General features: G+C 37.5%; 4 non-coding genes across 4 annotated transcripts; 2 read left to right on the top strand and 2 right to left on the bottom strand.

Moving 5' to 3' along the window:
• Positions 1–16,955: 16,955 nt before the first annotated feature.
• On the top strand, positions 16,956–17,050 carry Trnay-gua. Its single transcript has 2 exons — positions 16,956–16,992; positions 17,015–17,050. It is a non-coding gene; the product is annotated as a tRNA-Tyr (tRNA).
• A 2,542-nt stretch (positions 17,051–19,592) lies between these two features.
• On the bottom strand, positions 19,593–19,687 carry Trnay-gua. The gene is made up of 2 exons: positions 19,651–19,687; positions 19,593–19,628 (listed from the first exon to the last, which is right to left on the bottom strand). It is a non-coding gene; the product is annotated as a tRNA-Tyr (tRNA).
• Positions 19,688–19,934: 247 nt separating this feature from the next.
• Trnai-aau lies at positions 19,935–20,008 on the bottom strand. The gene has a single exon. It is a non-coding gene; the product is annotated as a tRNA-Ile (tRNA).
• Positions 20,009–20,104: 96 nt separating this feature from the next.
• On the top strand, positions 20,105–20,176 carry Trnaw-cca. Its single transcript has one exon. It is a non-coding gene; the product is annotated as a tRNA-Trp (tRNA).
• Positions 20,177–20,832: the final 656 nt, after the last annotated feature.

Genomic DNA, 20,832 nt, shown 5'->3' with positions numbered 1-20,832 from the left:
CGCTGCGCATGTATACTTTTTTGGGAGTTTTATTACCCTGCCGGCGATCGTCCCTAGGGCCTTTCCTTATTATCGTTGCCGATTCCGTAGAACCTTAGCAAGACGAAACATGGAGATCACTTCCACATAGTTCAACTACCTTCTGGTAAGTTGACTTGCCACCTAAAGGGACGCGTCTTTGCCTTGTTGACAAAGGGTAATTATGGCCGCAATTTACGACCTTTCTATTTATGCCTATTTTCCCTTGCGCTTAGCCGCCGGGCTTTTTCAAACTTTGTCCATACGCATCGATCGGTGCGGTCATACTTGTGGAGTTCGAAAGTTAGTTAGGGAAGTTTTCGAGAAGGAACCTTTTTTCTTATTCCTTCCTCTGCCTACAGGATCGGGTTCGATGTCAATGCACTTGTTACTGTTGCCCATATGTAGGGTCGTGTTTGTTTTTCTATCCCTCTTCGGGTTTACAATCTTAGGTTATTGACCAATTGAAGGTTGAGTCAGAATTGATTCTAATTAATTTTTGAATTTGCAAATTTTGAAACTACTGCGTCAGCAACATATTGGAAGGTGTAAAATTTACTCACAAAATTGATGCAACACTTACGACAATTGAAAGTTAATTCCAATGTTTCCTTGACATATTTTGAGCTTCACTAAATTTATGATTTATAGGTGAATTTCCAATACATATAAAAACAGTTTAAAAGTAGTTATGAGTGTATATTGGCTTCTTATAGTTAGGAATCTTGTTAACAATTATAACAATAGATAATTGAAATTTTCTGTCATCGTATTAAGCTTTGATCAGTGAGAACCTGCAGTTTTACCAGTATTGCAGTGAATGATGCTGATACAAACCGATGCCAAACAATTTTCGCGTAACTTTTCGAAAGGACTTATGTCATAATGAGATATTCTCTCAATCGCCCTCTTTCGATTATAACAGTGCAACACTAAAGCTTTTGTGAAGTTTTTTCACTATAGATTGAAAGACAATGTCCTTGAATAGCGATTCGTACAAAAAACGAAGAGGTTGATGTGGCTTTGTTAATAATAATGCAGTGAAATTATAACGACCGTTGCCTTCGTATCCATTTTCATTTCGGTAGTAATTAGTTTCAGATTCATCTTACAACTAACGGCACACTGTGATATAGTGAGTGGACAAAATACAACACATAAACTTTATAATAAACTATTGTACTAGAATATCTTGATCTACGGTCATCTCCTTCATTCCTTCAGCATGATAAAGTATGTGGATTTCTTTCAAAATTCATTGGCGTCGTAAAAATACAGCCTAAACATATAAGCACAATTACTTTTAGCCGAACAAATATTGGGGATTCTGCCCTCCAATAGACTCACACCTGAAAAATATTGTTCCACCAAAATATTCTCACACCATGTTTGCCATATATTGCATGGCGTCGTAACTAACAAAACCACCATGTAACGCACATGTAACACGCACTGTTGGATTGTGCATTGTATGCAAGGTGCGTGCTTCCGCTGAACTTCCATATAAACCGAGGTGTTAATATTTATTTCGCCACGTTGAAAATTTGCACGACAATCTATTCGTCAACAAAACGAACAATACAGTGCAGCGAACAAATGTTGCTTCGTTAACAAAATCTTTGTACAGTATGATTTCGTTTTTGGCATGCTCCATTTTTGGCACTCCCCGATTTTGGCAACAAAATGGATCCATTTTTCGGCAACATTTTTGTATACCATTAAAATTTATAATTTTTTGTGAATATTATCGTATCTGTTGCTTAAGTCATTTAAAAAGCAAATCAACTACATACCGCCTACATTCCAGAGCTCCAATTTCGTCGATATTCCCCCAAATCTCACCAACTACTACGGGCTCTCGTACGCGCTTATTTACTTCGGGATGGTCATTGGTCATGCAATCGCAATGTTTCATAAGGCCATTAATCTCCACCAGTATCTCAACTATAGACCAACCGCTTTTTTAGGCATCCATACTGAGTGACCAGCCCACTTGAGTCTGACAATAGGTGATGATCTTTTAATAAGTTGTAGCAGTGGTTTTCTTTTCACTTAATTTCAATTTTCAGCACTCATAGTAATTTATTACTTATTTCAACACGACACTTTATTTTATTCTACACTAAACATATAGTTTATTGTCTTCTTAAAACTAAAAATTATGGACGTATTAAAAGAACGAAATAGAGATGAAATACATTAGTTTAGCTTGTTGCCGTGTTGCGTGTTGCCTCTTTTATCGATAGATGTTTACTGGCTCTCGATGAATGTACATAGATGTGTCGAATATCTTGGTATTTTACGAGTCAATATAGCGAAGTGAGTTTTGATAGTGGTGGCATGGCACAGATAAGAAGCAGATTGCTGGCTTGCTATCAAACACACTAAAAACCACTTTTCTTCAGATTTAGAACAGCTTGTTTGAACAAAGCACAAACACCGACATAAGAGCAACAAAAAGTCTATGACTTACACAGAGTTAGAATAATTAATTTATCATTCATCATTCGTCTCACCTATTTAGCTCAGTTTTCTTATTATTAGGGAATTACACAAATGACTTTTTGGGGCTTCTGAGAATATTTTGTAAAAATATTCTTAGACATTTTACGTGCAATTTTTCTCGACAAATCATATTTTGGGGATACTTACTATCAATCCTTGATGAACATTTGTTCCCAATCTCTCCTCAAATAGCCTAAATGAGTTTTGCCTGCATATTACCCCAGATTCCCTTATTAGTGTATGATCTTGCTGCGTTAATTGTTTAGAGCTACGTTCCTTCTTCGTTAGAGATTCTGTAAGGTGTGAGAATTGTTAAAACAGAATTCTATACAAGGTTTATAATCAAGGATACGGGTAAAAAGGTTCCCTATGAGATGGGTGTATGATTTTCCCAACTGTACCCTAGAAAATTCTTAGGGGATTCTTGGTTCTTGGGAGGCTTCTCAGAAATTTTAACGTATTATAGAGGATTCTGCAGATTCATAGTGGTCACTGAGGATTTCTTACGGGATCGTTCGAATGTATAATTGGTTATTAGGCATTATGTCAGAAACTTGGTTATTTCTTATAAATTTTTAAGATTTGTAGGGTGTCCTGTAAATTTCTAGCGGAATAATGTGCATTTTTGGTGATATTTTGAGTACTTCTTGCGAAATCTTTGGGATTTCGAAAAGGTTTCCAGAGGATATTGAGGAGTGCCGAGATTCTGTTGTTACGAACTGTCACTGTGAGCCAGGATCTTAAACAATAGACAAGCGGATATAAGCGCGTAATTGATCAAACCATAATTATGAAGCATATCGGGTAATCATTTGATGCATGTCAGTTTTATATACGCATATAATGCTATTATAATGCCAGAAAAGGCGAAATATCGTGCCATTATAGTGCAAAGATATAACCGTGCTTCTCTGCACCACTAATGCTGATATAAGACCACGTGAGAAACGTCAGTTGTTTTCGCCAGCCAGAGAGTTTTCGCGTATGCGCCCAAGCAGTTGGTACACGAGGTAAATAAATGAATGAATGAAAACGGAAACCTCGAATAGTATGCAAAAAATGTAATAAAATGATACAGATAGTACTTCTCCGTATCAGACATATTCGTTTTGGTAGTTTTCATCCTTTTGAGGACTTGCAATTGCCACATTTTGATCCTCGTTTTATGATGATGAAATTCCTCATTTTGCGTCTCGAACCTGCGACACCCGTATTGTTGAGTTGTTGTCCTGCTCCTTTGCTCCTACGACCACATGAGATGAATAGTATTGGAAAGAAAAGTGACCAATTGTAACCGGTTGGTTTCAATTTTTAGATTTTCGTGTTTGTATGAGTTCATGTGTTAGTGAAAATTCACGTTTTTAATATAAATCAGTAGACTACACGAAAGCGAGTAGCACGTACCGCTGTAGCTAAAGCGGAAGACGTTTTTGAAGGGGTTTCGTAGATCTCGTACAAAAATGGTGTTGTGGAATGAGAGGTAAAATCACTCCGCATATGGGCGCGGCCATCTTCGAAATTAAAGAAGATTGGTCAGAAATAATACAGGTGTCCGTGTGAGTAGACCATAGTGTAGTGCAGTGCAATAAGTTTGACCGGGGATGGAATTGGGATGTTCGCCTGCCTCCGTTCAGGTAATTAGGTCGGAATTACCGTATTGACCACCCTGACGGAAAATATTAATCCACTTTAGGACCTCGTACCCGTCATTAAGAACGGTCTCACACGGCGGCTCGGAAGTCAAAATGGCTTCCGAGCCTAAAAGCAAAGAACTTGCCCTCGTCCGTCATCCGACGGATCCCTCAGGCCTTCGGCCTTAACCGCAAAGGAGGTTCCCTTCTCGGCACGGTCATTCCAGTCTCGTCCTGGGCCGTGCCGATTACGCCTATGAAGGAAGACGCCTGTTCACCGAAACCATAACCAGCAACGCCCGCTGGAACAGCCAGTTCGCCATCACCAATCCCGAGCAGCCTCGCTGCGAGTTTCTGGCCACACGGTAGTGCAGGAGCAGCCGTGTGGGCCAACGCGATGGAGAAGACGACACCAAGCTGCAGTTGTGAGTACCAGTAATTCCCCAATCTTGCTTACACGCCACACAAAATGTCATACCCACACCCACACGCCACAGAAAGGTTCCAATAAAATGTTTAAAAATGTGAATATTCTTGTTTTCATACTTTGTTCGCGAAGCCCCTCCGATTACCCAGTAACATGCCGACCTTGCGACACAGTTCAGGGGTCTCATGTTACTGAGTTAGTTTACCGGGAGTGGTTGGAAGCCACTAGCTCTTCAGGGGTTCCCAAGGGAATCTCGGGGGAGTTAAACAATTTAAACCATCACTTTTCCCCGTCATGAAACCTGCAATTGTAGTAGTGAGAAGATTTATGTTTGACTCCCTCTTACCACTATATGCAAACACAAAGCACGTGGTATATCTGGATGGCATTTAAACATGCCCTGTATTCGAATATAAAGCCAATATAGTGCTTATTGAATGCTTGTATGCATCAGGCTTAGAAGCATTAATGATGCTGTAATAGGGTTTCTATGCAGCGGAAGTGCTGTTATAAGGTGTATAAGCATTTGTGGTGCTATTATAATGCATGTACGCATCTATGATGCTGCTTAAGGGCATATTATTAGTGCTTATGGTTACTTGGGCAATTCCTGCACATCCATAAGCAATGCCACGATAACACCATTTATTTTGATTGATTGTAAAGTATTGACACACTCATCTTTTTACTCTTCTGCGATTAAAATGAAAATTATATGCATAGAAAACTTTTCCATGTTTGTCCAGAGAGATCGAAGGTACACAACAAAAGGGAACTAGCGGTTTTCCTCAGCCTGCCTTGATTGTCGTTAATGAGCTGGAGTTATCTTGCAGTTTGAGAAAACGTTGTTTCATATTTTGTTTGTGGTATCTGTGCCTCCCTCTCAGGTTACGAGTATTCGATATGAATTAATTGTTACAAAGTGCACCGCTTTGATTACTTGTCATGATATTATGACCCAACCAATTTTTGAATTGCATGACTTCTAAATCATGATTTGAGAATCATATTTTCATCCGTGTGTACGAATATAAATTTGAGTCACTGTTTGTAGTATTTGTGGCACACCAAATACTGTATATTTGCCTCGGATCGAGTGTGAACGTTGGCTTTGGTCGCATAAATTAGACAAATGGGGGAAAATGCTGCGTCCACAGTCAGATAGATAGAGACAGAGTGGTGAGTTAATTCCAATGTTCACACGTGCACGCACATACGGCCACCGACCACCATCGGGAATTGTTTAGAGTTTGTTTATACATTGGCACCGAATTAAATGCACCGAGGACGAGGACCGAAAGTTACAAATCTCCACGCCATCGTTGTTTGCTACAAATTGCACCAAAATGTAAACGACGAGTGACTAATTTGCCTAAGCTGTTGAATTTTGATTGGACGTTGCCGCAGCAAAATTTTGCACCGCTTGCTTCGTTTGACATCTGTTTGTCAAACGGCGGACAACAATGGCGCCGGCAATCACTCCTTCTAATGGGAAAAGTTTCCCTCTGCTCAGCTGTTTTCGATGCGACGGTTGAGAATGGTTCCAACTGGGCGAAACTAGTATTTTTCAATGTTTACCAATTAAAATTATCCCGACAGAAACAGCGAATGGCATTAGCCACGTTGTTCGTTAATTGTGGTGATTTCGCGGCCAGAAACTTCCGTTCTCGCTTTTGTATCGAGAACGCTTCCACCAGGGCCTACCTACTTGAAAACGCAACTTTCCGATTACGATCGGACTTTGCAGAGTAAACAACAAGGCCCGGATAAGAGGGAGTTAATTAAAATCAGACGCAGGCAACCTCGCCTGTTAATTAAGACGCAACACGGTATATAGGACCAATCTCTATTGTACGAGAACCGAATAGAAGTGCGCTCCACCTTAATCGAAATAGAGCAACAGTTACCGCGCTCAACCATCTGTCTGTACCAAAAAGTAAGAGGTTCCCAAGTAACCACAAGCATTAAATCATTGCACTAATTCAATAGATAATCAACATTGCTAATGCAAATTAACCCTAAAGTAACAACTGTTAAGGCAAGACGCATTATAGTGGCGTTATGCAAGCTTCAAATTACTGCATATTTTATAATTGCTTTAGTTTTGCCTGATTGCATTGCCTCGCCAAATGTTTCATTGCACACTAAAGGGCAAACATTTAAAGCACTATAGAAGCCACACCTTAAGCAAAACCTAGGTCATGGTCACGAACATTGATAATTAAACGAAACGAAACAAATATTGGATGGTTTGTTTGCAATTCGTTGCTCTAGAAACCCAAAAACTGTACAATAATAGGATGTATAACATATTCGTTGATTTTCCAGAAACCATTGTTTCACGTAAGAACCATTCATTCAGCCACTACTGAAGATAGATTTGTTTAAAAATCTAAATTTTTGTTCAGACTCTGGAGCACACAGAATATCCCCCAAAACAAATTTATATTAAATAAGCATAGCCTTTGGAATTCTATTCTGTTTTTAGCTGAGCTTTTCTAAATGATAGCGCACTTCCTAAAGTTATATATTTTCGTTGTGGACTCTTTCGTGTGCCCAGCAGCAGGTGTAAAAAACGAGAATAAAATAGCCGTCTCGTCACCCAATAAACGAACCAACTTTGATATCGCATCACAATGCTTCCTTTTTATAAAGCTATTATATATTGCAATTTTGGAAGCTTCTACGGTTCAGAGGATTAGGACGTCTGCAATTCACGGATCACCAACACCATCTGCAATACAGGTTCAAATCCCGAAACCAGATGCGAAAAATAGAAATGATGTGTGAAGAAGTTGTTTTGTTTATTTTTGCACGCATGCCCTATATAAACAAGGTTTAATGCATATATAATGTACACTCTAACTGTGCATACTCAAATGCTGTTATGAAGCATATGCACTAATATTGCATTAGCAATGCGACAGTCATGTCAGCTCGTATTACTTTAATTTGATTATAGTGGGGCCCTTTTCGACTTTAAATCTGCTTTATATGGCTCTGAAGGGTTTTGTCACTTTATAATAAAATTGTATAGTGCTCTCTAGAGCAAAAATAAAGTACCGTTTTGATTCATATTACGGACAGCTTCAAATTCCGGACACTCTCGTTTGTATGGGAAACATTTCACACGAAATGTTTCAATTTTCGCCATCCAAAAGTTCTCATTTTCGAGGCTCGTTTTATTAGGTTTTTTCCATAAATATCATTGCAAATTTATAATGCCCAACTACCTTAGACGTCTCTTAAGTGGTTGAATGATTTCAATTGATGATTTGACTGTTCCATTAATGATTATCATGAGCTGTCCGTAATTCGAATCAAAGCGTCCGGAATATGAGGCAAAAGTGAGGGAGCGTCCGGAATTAGAATCATGAAAAGGCCACACGTTTTGATTTATTTAAAATTATTCAAGTTGCGGACGCGTATTCTTTACCCACCATCCGAAAGTTAAGGGCTTCCGACGCTCGATAACGCTAAAAAATCATACAGAATGATTTATTTTGTATGGTCCAAGCTGGGTTATACTTCACTGAGGCCTTAAGTGTCCGTAATATGAATCAAAACGGTATGCATATATAGCTTCATGGTTACTTGGGTTGTTTCCGAGATACGACCGCTAAGTTGACGTTGGATAACGTTAGCTTCTTCTATTTCCTGGTTTGAGACCGTCACGGACTTATGAAAGATTTGTACTGCTAAAAATCTAATCAATTTTAACACTATAAGAAAAAAATATACACTGAAAAAATATTTTTGCAACTCCGTTGCAAATCAATCAACTTTGCATTGAGAAGTTGATCAACATAACGGCCTACTTTTCCTATCAAAAGAAGCAGTGCTGGAAAGTACTCCTTTTCAGCACTCTTTTCGGTGCTGAAAAGTAGCACTTTCAGTACTGTTTTGATAGGCGTCAACTGAATAACCGCGGCGTGTAAGTCGAGCTAAGTCGTTCTCACCTCGGGTGACATGAGGCGACTAATGTTAATCAAATGGGAGCGAGCCGACAATTGTCACTTCATTCGATTCGTCTCGCCTTGCACTGCGCACAGCATATTTAAGCACAATTGCATCTGATTCTTGGATTTGTTCTACGTCTGGCGTCAAATGCTGGACGATCCGTTCCCACATCAGAATCGCTAGCCTGTGTCGGAGCCAACGGATTTCCATTTGGTTTACAAGGCGAGTCACTTCACTCGAGTCGAGAATTTCACTTCGCAATAGGAGACCGACAATTCTGACCTCAAGTCGTTTATCCCTTGTGCGATCTGGTTCCGATACAGGCTGGCGATTCTGATAAGGGATCGAATCAGCCAGCATTTGAAGTCAGCTATGGATCGATGCACGAGTTCACCATTTGACGTTTTAGCGGTGCCGTGTTATTTATGTGACCATGGAAACCGGTGAATTTGGCACCGCTCAAACGTCAAATTAGTGAACTCGTGCATTGGTCCATTGATGGGAGCGAGAAAATTTGTGACATTCATTAGTACTACTGTATCACAGCCTACGTGATTGAAAAATACTGAATTGAAACTAGGGATGGCTGTATGACTATGTGGGTTCTCTTGAAATGTTTGTTTGTGCATTTAAAGTTCATCCAGCTGAAACGGCATTTTTCGAAATAGCAAAAAATGTTGTATGCAACTCGTTGCAAAACTCGATTTTTTCAGCACTCGTTGTATTTATCCAACTCGGCGAGCCTCGTTGGATAAATGTACAACTCGTGCTGAAAAAATCATCATTTTGCAACTAGTTGCATAAATAACTATTTATTTATTTTCATAGAAAAAACAAAAATAAAACTTGAATTTTAAATTACACAAAAACCCCATTTCTATTATTTTTTAAATTTTCACCATAGAATCTTGATAGTAAACAGATGTTTTTGACAAAGTTACATAATGGAGAAATTTTTAATAAAAAAGTTTTTCCAAGAACAACTCGGTCGATTTTCAATTTTGATTTTTTGTCAAAATAAATACGTTCTGATGATACAGTAAGCATCTTGAAATGATTCTAAGCCATGATGACTATATGAATAATTTCTCTAGAAGTAGCCATTTTCATATTATATCGAGTTTAGTGCAAAAAATATGATTTATATATTAAAAATTTTAATAACTTTAATAACTTATTCGTGATTCTCCATCAAGTAAAATAAGTAAGTGGAAAGAATATAGTCTTTACTCTCGAAAACGTATTATTAATAATGAAGAAACGCGAATAACTAATGAAAATGGCCTATTTTAATATTTAAACAATATTTTTTGCATTAAATCGATATAATTCGAAAATGGCTACCTCTAGAGAAATTATTCATATGATCATTATAGCTTAGAATCATTTCAAGATGCTTACTGTATCATCAGAACGTGTTTATTTAGACAAAAAATCAAAATTTTGAAAATCGACCGAAAGTTGTTTTTTGAAAAACTTTTTTATTAAAAATTTTTCCATCATGAAACTTTGTCCCAAACATCTGTTTACTATCAAGATTCTATGGTGAAAATTTAAAAAATAATAGAATTGGGGTTTTTGTGTAATTTAAAATTCAAGTTTTATTTTCGATTTTTCTATGAAAATAAATAAAATATTTTTTCAGTGTATATTTTTTTATAGTCCAAACGGTTCACTACAACTTCTTCATATAACATATTTCTCTGAAATCAACAGTTTCGGAGTTAGAATTTTTCAAACAAATTGCATTCAAAATCAAAAGGCCCTTATTAAAAGTTACACTTGAGTCAAAATGATCAATTTTTCTATGGAAAACTCTTATTCTACCATACCAAAAATATGTGCAAAATTTAATCAAAATCGAAGATGGTCGAGTTCTGTGATTGACCGGTTTGACATGGAATCCTTCTTCTTCGGCTTCGTCGTGGTATCCGTGAATATGTGCCTCTACATCTACCAGCCGGCATAGAAATTTACAATTCCTTTTACATTCATAACAATAAAAATCTTCTATCTGTTAAGGTTAATGTTCCACATACAGTTGGATTAGTGTTTCACAATATAAAGCCTGATTTTATAGACTGTAAAAAACTATTTATTTAATCCGTACGGAAAAGTGACAGTATGTAATATTATCCAATTATTGTTGTACAATATATGCGTCCAGAGTACTGAGAAATGGTGCAACATTAATGTCACAATCTGCCAAACGGTAGAGTATGAAATTATACAAACGCTAAAAAATATAAATGTTTTATGAATTAAAGTTCTAGTATCACATCTTTTTACCTTCACCTGATTTTTTTTTCACTACCTCACTAGAAAAGCGAAGACGATATAAATGTTATGTAAAACTTTTGTTATTGTGTTTATAATATAATATAGAACATTCCAGCGAAATTTGTGAAACATATTTTTTTACCTGGGTGAATGTTTTTCAACGTGTCATGTTTACTTTTCCTAGATCCAGTGAAAAAAAGAAAAAAAAATAAGCGGTTCCGAAAATTACTCCTGCTGCTTCTACGGCAAAACTAGCGGCCTTGGTAGCTCGAAATCACGCCGGAGGATACAATTTCAATGTCCGATAGTGAAAGCAGCATTCGGACAGTGAAGAAAACTCCAAAAACGTGCGCAAGTTCAAGAATTCCATCAAAGTGACCAGAGCTGACAGTGAAATTCGCGGCCGTGATTCAATTTCATTCATCGAACGAACAAACAGGCGCAGATTAGATCATTTCCGTACCTCATTTGTTCGGGATGATTCGAAAAGCTCCAGCAGGAATGTTTTTGAGTTTGGTAAGTGTTTATAGCTGAAGCTTTCTTACGGTTTCTAATATTTTTCATTTTGTTTTAGGACCCTTTATTCTTTATTGATGTGGAATGGTACACTGAGGAAAGCAAACGTAAGACTGTCATAAGATTTGCTTATGGAATTACGACACAAGAAAAATCTTTGAAATTCATAAGACCATCGTATGGTTTTCGGCAGATGTTGTTTCCATAATACACCTCGAAGGAATTTCGTTAGATGATCTTATGAACCAGCATTGACTTGATAACAAAATCCATAGATAGTCTTATGAATTACGTTCTGATCCATTCTTGGTTCCATAAGACTGTCTTGTGTAATTTGAGCTTTAGATTATAAATTTCAATGAATGAATAATACTAATCCGCGTTGAAAAATAGGTTAACCAACTGGGGAAAATCAAATTTTCATCCATTTTGTCATGTCGCAATTCGATTAAAGCACTTTACTGTAAGCATTAGAATTGATTTGCGATACGACAAAATGGATGAAAATTCGATTTTCTCTAGTTGGCTAACCTATTTTGAACGCGAAGAAGTATATTATAGCAGCGAAACATTATTGAGAAAAGTTGTGAAGAACGCCTGAGTTGGTGCAGGCTTACGTTTGGGGCGGATTAATGGATGAGGGGGGTTTGTGATTTCTTACACGTCATACAAATTGTTTTGAATTTTCATTCAAAAATCTTATTTTTTGGATCCAATTCCTTAATCTGATTGAAAGAAAGTGTTAGTTACAGCGGAATTGATGATAAATAGAAAATATTTACCCTTTGATGCATTAGAAACGGAGTTAGCCAGCGACAAATCAGCAAACACGTCCATTTCGGAAGCCATTTTGAATTTCTGATAGTGAAATGGCTGTACCGAGAAAATTTGCCTCACGTGGTTCTTCACAATGATGAGCAATGGGGTTCATAAGCGTTCTTGTGACATTGACAATTGATTGTTATGAAAAAATTACACTTGTCTTATGAATCTCAATCTCGTCGAATGAAATACGCAAGTGTCTTATGAACCAACAAAAAAATAATAAAAAACGCGTTCATTAGTGTGATCTTATGAAAATCATGCGAGATTTTTGCCTCAGTGTAGCAATCGCGGCCAAGAATCGAATGTTCACGACCTGCATGATTCTTTTCCTGGGAACGTCGGAACTAAATCCATATCATGCGTGTGCTAGAATAAGGGCGTAAGTAATATGATCAATTACTCTTCATAGATTTTCTCTTTTTTGAATAAAGTCTCGCATAAGTTATGATCTCGCTCTAAAAACCATTGGTGATCAAGTGTGTAGCTATATGTTCCTGAGCAAACGAATGGATTTGCACGTTGTTTAACAACGCTAAGATGAAGTGAAGATCTTCCTCTAGTTTTTATTCCATTCATTTGCTTAAAAACAACGAGCTTGAGCTACACTCGGTTAGCAATGGCTTTTGGGACCAGATCATAAGTATGCGAGAAAGATGGAAGTTTGTTAAGCGCCGTCCATTAATTACGTAACGCTTGAAGGAGAAGGAGGGGGTTGGCTCAAGTGTTACGACCCATACAAAAGATTCGTAGTAGAAGCGTTAGCAGTTTTTCGCCTGACCGAAATGCTTGCATTTTGTCATTTCATATCAAAGAACATAGGATCGATGATGAGAAATCAATCATGTTACTTACGCCATTATTTTAGCATACGATTGAAATGCTCTTCACAAATCATGTGTTGAATTAAAGTATTATACTTTGAATATAATTCTGATGCTCTAACATTATTATTGTAGATTTATTTCGGAGAGGAAATAATGAAACAAGAATTACGTGTAGTCTTGAGGTAGTGTATTATTTATAAAAGTACTTTAAACAAAAATATTTAAGTTTTTCTGCAAGTAACTTGTTTTTCACTTTATTAGGCTGGAAAGTTTCCATTGAAGCACATATATAAAACACGCACAACTTGTTTCATCATTTCTTATAAATGTCCCCGTCATTTCCTATCAAAAAGAACAGTACAGAATACGGTTGAAATACCATAAAGAACAATAAATCAATAATTACCCAAACATTCTTCGCATATCTATAACTTTAATGGTTTAACTGATTGGAAACAATTTGCCCTACCATTATTTGATCAAAAAATGAACTGTATATCAACTATTTTGCAAACAGTAAACGAAAAATTTTGTTTGAGAAATTTGGCATTTTTAAATGGTTACATAACTTAACCGCCCATTCCCCACATTGTTATTTGTCCAATAACAATTCACCAGACTGTCAAACCCGTTTGTGGTATTGTTGGTTTATTGTTATTGTGGATGTTATTCGAAACTGTTTAGATACTGTCGTAAGTTGTTCTGGATAGTTTGGGAAACAGTGCCTGTATGGTTCCGATTTATGCGGGAGTAGTGCCCGACAATTCATTAAACTGATCTCGGCAGCGCAGATATCACCATAATCATCTGACAAGCCCAGCTATACATCATAACAGGTGCAAATATCAAATCAACGGTGTTTGCCGTAACTATTGTCGAATTGTGTGTTAGTGTTAAAGAATTTTTATATCTATGAAAATATGTAAAATTTAAAAATCATGTACGGTGTAGTATTGACAAACATCCATAAACTTCTAGTTCTAAACAAGAATTTTATCATGGTATCAACCTGAAAGTTTGTAAGGATGCTTAAAATATATCCCCGAGCCCAATTTCAACTTCTAAACCCGTACCAATTAGCTCATACCACAAACAAACAGACGTAACACTTAGAACAAATGTCGATCAAAATCATAGTCACGAGGACATGTACGCCCAATACTAAAATCGGTGTGTTTGGCCGATAGGCCAACAGATGGCGGTAGTGTGCAAACGTCAAACACGAACAAAAACGATGCGAGCGCTGCGGGTGGTGAATCGGCCACCTACCATATTTTTGAACCGACCGTTAAAAAGGTGGTCGATGGCCAATGATGAGAGTGTGACGTCTGTTTGTCTGTGCTCATACTGTTGAAATAATTAAATTTCTGTTAGATATCAGGGTTTTTCTTAGGAAATTGCCTACATTTAGGCGTTTTCATATTCATTATGTAGAGTCGTTTCAAAAAATAACAATAATCCCATTGACAAGTGATCAATTTCACCCCAAAATGGGATTCCCCGATTTTGAATTTAACCTTCGGGCTGTCGCGCTGTTGTACTTTGTACAACAGTTGTGATTTATATGCTATCATTTTGCAACAAAGATATCTATCGACACCAAACCTAAATGTATTCCTCAAGAATCTTCTTAAGAACAATACTCGACAGTTTTTATTTACAGTATGACCCTTTATAATACGGTAAAATCAACAAATGTACATGGAAGTCGCATAATAATGAACGCACTATGTACGGTTCGAGGAAACCACAGTTTGAAATCGTCATATCTCAAAATCCAGATAATATAGAAACTTGGGGTCTTTAGTAAAGTTGTTCTGGAGGTGAAGCGCTATCTGATGGTACTTTATTTCATTCGGAATTTAACCACTAGATGGTTCTAGTGGGCATGGAAGTTTTACTTTTGTTTTGCAGATTTTTCAGGATCCTGACCATTTAGAAGGATGTCGTCTTCGGCAAAGTTGTTTAGTAAGTTAAGGACTATCATTTTTCGAGCTAGTTGATTCAAAATTTTGCCACTAGGCGGCGCTAGTGAGCATGAAACTTTTGTTTGCAGATATCTCAGGAGCCTGACCACTTAGAAAGATGGTGTCTTCGGCAAAGTAGTTTGGTAGCTCAAGGGCTATCATTATTTGAGCCAAGAAATACGATATTTTGCCATCAGGCGGCGCTAGTGAGCATGAAATTTTTGTTTTGCGGATAGTGCAGTATCTTGACTTTTTAGACAGGCACCTTTGGCAAAGTTGTTCAGAAGCTCAGGGACTATCATTATTTTAATAAATCTCTAACTTTAAGGATTAAACAAAGAAAGAATTTGAGATACTGAACAACTCTGCCGAAGACACCATCGTTCTAAGTGATCAGGCTCCTGAGATATTTGCGAAACAAATGTTTTATGCTCACTAGCGCCACCTAGTGGCAACATTTTGAATCAACTAGCTCAAACAATGATAGTCCTTGAGTTACCGAACAACTTTGCCGAAGACGCCATCTTTCTAAGTGATCAGGATCATGAGATCTGGGAAACAAAAGCTTACTGCTCACTAGCGCCGCCTAGTGGCAAAATCCCGAATTTCTTGTCTATAATAATGATAGCCCATAAGCTACTGATCAATTTTGCCGAAGACGTCATCTATCTAAATGGTCAGACTCCTGAGATATTCGCAAAACCAAGGGTGTTGTACAAAGTACAACGCGCGACTACTCGCGTTACAAAAATTCGCGCGACGACCGAAAGGTTAAGGGATAATTTTTAGCACTAAAAACACATTCGTTAGAAAATTTTGGCACATGAGCCAAAGAGGCTGACCGTCGTACTTGTTTTCCTGCATTCAGTTGTTTGGCAACTTCAATATTATTGAAAACCATGAAAAATGATCAACTTCTCCCGAAATTACGGTACATGTAAACTTCAAAACGTCTAAACCTTATAACAGCAAGAAAAATGTGCTTTTCTATGCAAAATAAGACATGCCTCGATATTTACCTATTTTTTAATAGTTTAGTCATGAAAATCAATAGCTTTCATTATTTTTCGTTTTTCGAAATTGTACCCCAGTATGTTGCCGTAAGACGTTATCCAACGTCAAAAACGCAGGCGCGAGCTACATGATTTTAGTAAAACCTAACCGGCGATACACAAATTTACAAATAAAATATCTAAACCCGAACCTTTTCCATCGCAATTAACACGATTTCATGTTGACCCCAGAGCACAGACAGAGGGATAAAATAAAACAACTTTGTCCAATTTGAGAGTGAAAACTCTTCCGGATTTTGTGTTGGTTTGGTCACCTTCAGAGAACACCTTCTGCGGACGTACAACTGACTGCAAGTGCTGCGAGTAGATTACCCCTATTTTCTATCGGTGTGGATGTCGAGTGTCGTCGTCTTGGTCCGGATGAAAAGACGCCAAAGACACCTTCAAGTGCAAAATCAACATCCATCCAAGCATCCAAGCAGCTCGGTTCTCTTGCCTACCTACTAGCGCTAACAAGCTGGATTGCTTTGATGGCCGGTATATTCGTTGTCGTTTACCCCCACTACTACAACGCAGCAGTGCTAATTCGAAAACGTTTCATCGTGTCCGATTAGCAGCCGTGTCGCAGTTTTGTCTCCGTCAAAATGCTGATAAACATTTAGGTTTGATTTGCAGATTAAAATCCCATTCAGAGACGACTTGGGCTAAATAAGGGGAGTACCTATCGCTTTTGCGGAATGAAGTGTGCTTCATTTCGGAAAACACTGATAAGAAGAGGGTTGTTTATTTTGGCTCGAGCGCCGCGAAATCGAAAAATAAAGCAAAATGGAATGTGAAAAAATAACACAGCAGTGCGGCCGTACGGAGAATTCGCACGTGGTTTAATTTATGGCGTCGTTATTCGTTTGTCGTCAAACCTGCTTTCAGCAGCTGTTGTTCGGTGATTGTTTTGAAGGGTAAATCGCGTGAGCCGTTTTGGGTACACACACCCTTCGATAGCTCAGTTGGTAGAGCGGTGGACTGTAGAAGTAAAAGTAACGTGGCAGTAATCCATAGGTCGCTGGTTCAAATCCGGCTCGAAGGATTGGGATATTTTTTTTTTTCAAAATTGTTCGAAACATTCAGCGAACTGAGACATATTTGTTTATATGAGTCGAAACTAAAATGTCTTAGCATGAGGTTGTGAGTTTAAAGTTGACCAATCAATTGAGTTTTCAGCTTAAATGAATGTTTGGTTCTCCAGATTTGTGCTCTTGAAAATTTGAGGTTTGGCTTCGATTCAGCTTTACCTTAAATTTCAAATAACTGCTTGTAGAGTAATGATCATGATAACAATGGATCATTGAACGTAGTTTTTGTCAGTGCTCACCGCATGAAAACAAAGGCGCCACTGTATATGGAATTTAATATTGTGACAGCATACATACGGTGGCGCTATCTATGCTTTCCATAGCGACCGTTTTGGTTATTTTAATGATCCATTATAGTTGAGCATATTTAAAAGATTTTTATTGTATCTTCAAAATGTTTTTGTTAAAAATTTCTCACACATAAATTTTTTGTGATGAAAATTAAAAAAAAATATTAAGAATGGGATTTTTGTGTAACTTAAAATTTAAGTTTTGTATATGAATTTTTCTTGATAAAAAATAAAATACTTTTTCAGTGTATTTTTTTTCTTGTAGCCTAATCGATTCACCACAATTTCTCCATACAACATTTTTCTCTAAATTCAACAGTTTTGGAGCTAGAATATTTCAAATAAATTGCATGCAAAAACTCATAGGCCATTTTAAAAAGTTATTCTTCATACAAAATGATCAATTTATCTATCGAAAACACTACTACACTGGAAATATGTGTAAGATTTAATCCAAATCAAAGATTAATGAGCACAATTTTTATTTTGTTAGACTCTTTCTGGATGGAATTCGTCATGTGCTCCTAACTACTTTTTATGAAAAAAAGTTAAACGCGGCTGATCCTACAATGTTTCTACTAAGAATGTTGGAAAAAGCATACATACTACCTAAGATAGTCTGAGTTTTTCAAATTATTTTTCAACAAGGACTGCCTCATATCATCAATTGAATCATAAACAATATTGTTTGTAAAAATTCTATGAAAATTCTGTTGAAATCTACCGCACGTCGAAAGGTAACTCAACTCGACCCTACTATACACTACTCTAGTTTATTCTACTCTACTCTACTCTACTCCAATCTACTCTACTCCAATCTACTCTACTCCAATCTACTCTACTCCAATCTACTCTAGTCCAATCTACTCTACTCCAATCTACTCTACTCCAATCTACTCTACTCCAATCTACTCTACTCCAATCTACTCTACTCCAATCTACTCTACTCCAATCTACTCTACTCCAATCTACTCTACTCCAATCTACTCTACTTTGGCTTTGGCTTTGGCTTTGGCTTTGGCTTTGGCTTTGGCATTGGCTTTGGCTTTGGCTTTGGCTTTGGCTTTGGCTTTGGCTTTGGCTTTGGCTTTGACTTTGGCTTTGGCTTTGGCTTTGGCTTTGGCTTTGGCTTTGGCTTCTTTGACTTCTTTGGCTTCTTTGGCTTCATTGTTTGCATGAAATAAGAATAGGTACAAAAAGGTTAATGGACATTTGGTTTTCCATTTTGTGTTCAATTTCTCTTCGCACTTTCCCATATTCTTATTCTATTCCATTTTAATTTCATATTCCTATTCCTATTCCTATTCCTATTCCTATTCCTATTCCTATTCCTATTCCTATTCCTATTCCTATTCCTATTCCTATTCCTATTCCTATTCCTATTCCTATTCCTATTCCTATTCCTATTCCTATTCCTATTCCTATTCCTATTCCTATTCCTATTCCTATTCCTATTCCTATTCCTATTCCTATTCCTATTCCTCCTATTCCTATTCCTATTCCTATTCCTATTCCTATTCCTATTCCTATTCCTATTCCTATTCCTATTCCTATTCCTATTCCTATTCCTATTCCTATTCCTATTCCTATTCCTATTCCTATTCCTATTCCTATTCCTATATATTACTATTTGTGATGATATACACATTTGAATGAACATAAAAATCGCTACCCAGTAAACATCAGTAATGCTATTTATGTATGTATGAACCTAGATTTACCCCTTTACCCCGAATGCCACTACCACGAATGTCAATACCCCGAATGCCATCACTCCGAAATCCATTTCCTCTAACGACCCATTACCCCGAATGACATACTTTGCCATGAATTATAAATAATATCGCGGATCAATATCATTCAAGATATTCCTATTCCTATTCCTATTCACCCCGAATGCAGTTCCCTCCTAGGTAGTACAAATATCTTGAAACCGAAACTGGAAATTGGGGAGGTTCTCTACCCTCCTATTACCCCACCAATAGGAGGGTAGAGAACCTCCCCAATTTCCAATTTGGATTACCCCAATAGGAGAATCCAAATTGGAAATTGGGGAGGTTCTCTACCCTCCTATTACCCCACCAATAGGAGGGTAGAGAACCTCCCCAATTTCCAATTTGGATTACCCCAATAGGAGGGTGGTGGGTGGTAGAGAACCTCCTCAATTTCCAATTTGGGTTGTTAAAGACTGATTACTAAAATACTATCCTTCGAGCCGGATTTGAACCAGCGACCTATGGATTACTGCCACGGTACTTTCACTTCTACAGTCCACCGCTCTACCAACTGAGCTATCGAAGGTTGCGTGAAAAATGGTATCGTAATCGGCAAGCTAAAGCGTGATTACTACAAACTAGTAAAATAAACTTTTTCGAACGGATTATTTAATACGTAAGAAACAAAATTTGAATTACAGTGCTATATGTTTTAGGCTTTTCGTGTGAACATATTTGAGATTTATAAATAATCTCATATAGATAGTACTTTCACAGATGGTCACAGTATGATCGCCCATGCTAACGAGTAATAACATGTGCAAAAAAACTAATGGCTCCAGAGAGGATCGAACTCACGACCTTCGCGTTATTAGCACGACGCTCTAACCAACTGAACTATGGAGCCCACATATATGGGTCGGAAATTGTTAAATTTTGAATTTGGCATTTAAATTTGAAGATCGAAGAATGCATTTTCACATTGTGAAACGAAGGTCACAAGGACTCCGTGGCGCAACGGTAGCGCGTCTGACTCCAGATCAGAAGGTTGCGTGTTCAAATCACGTCGGGGTCACAGTGTATATATTTTTATTTCATTTGAAACAGATATTTTAGAGTTCTAGGTAATGTAATATAAGATAAACTGTAGAGCTATAGAACTTTAATTTAATTGATATTATTGTTGTGAACAATTCTAAAAGTCATGCATACAATAGCTATTAGAGAGACAATTAATCCATCTATCCAGAATTCTCTCAATGAAACCAGTAAATTGATTCGTTTTAAGCCAACCAGAATTCATCCCATTGAGTCAAACCACACAGCACCAGGTCTCAGGCAGAGGCAGATAGCAGCAGCAGTCAAACCTCACAATCCCGGCCGATGGAAAATCAGAAATAATCTCCCACAGTAAAACGACCGTACGAAACTCATTAAAATTCTGCAGAGTGGCCTCCGTTCCACTTTTGAGCCAGGGGGGCTCTCGGAACTGTTCCGTGTGCTCTGCTGTGGCTGTGGCCAAACTACCTACTGTTGCTTTCTGTCTGTAAAATCGACTAACCAGGAGCCACTCTCACACAATTGCCACCACCCGGCCTTAATAGAGCTGAAATACAGTTAAAATTTCATTAAGTTTCCACATCCTCTCTGATGCTGTTGCTGCTGCTGCTACTGCGAGCCATTTCTACTCCACTGACAAAACTGTCATGATTCAATTCATTAAAAATAATT

The sequence above is a fragment of the Aedes aegypti genome, chromosome 1 (genome assembly GCF_002204515.2).
Source record: "Aedes aegypti strain LVP_AGWG chromosome 1, AaegL5.0 Primary Assembly, whole genome shotgun sequence".
Classification (NCBI taxonomy): Eukaryota; Metazoa; Arthropoda; class Insecta; order Diptera; family Culicidae; genus Aedes; species Aedes aegypti.
This window is presented reverse-complemented; position numbering and strand designations above follow the sequence as displayed.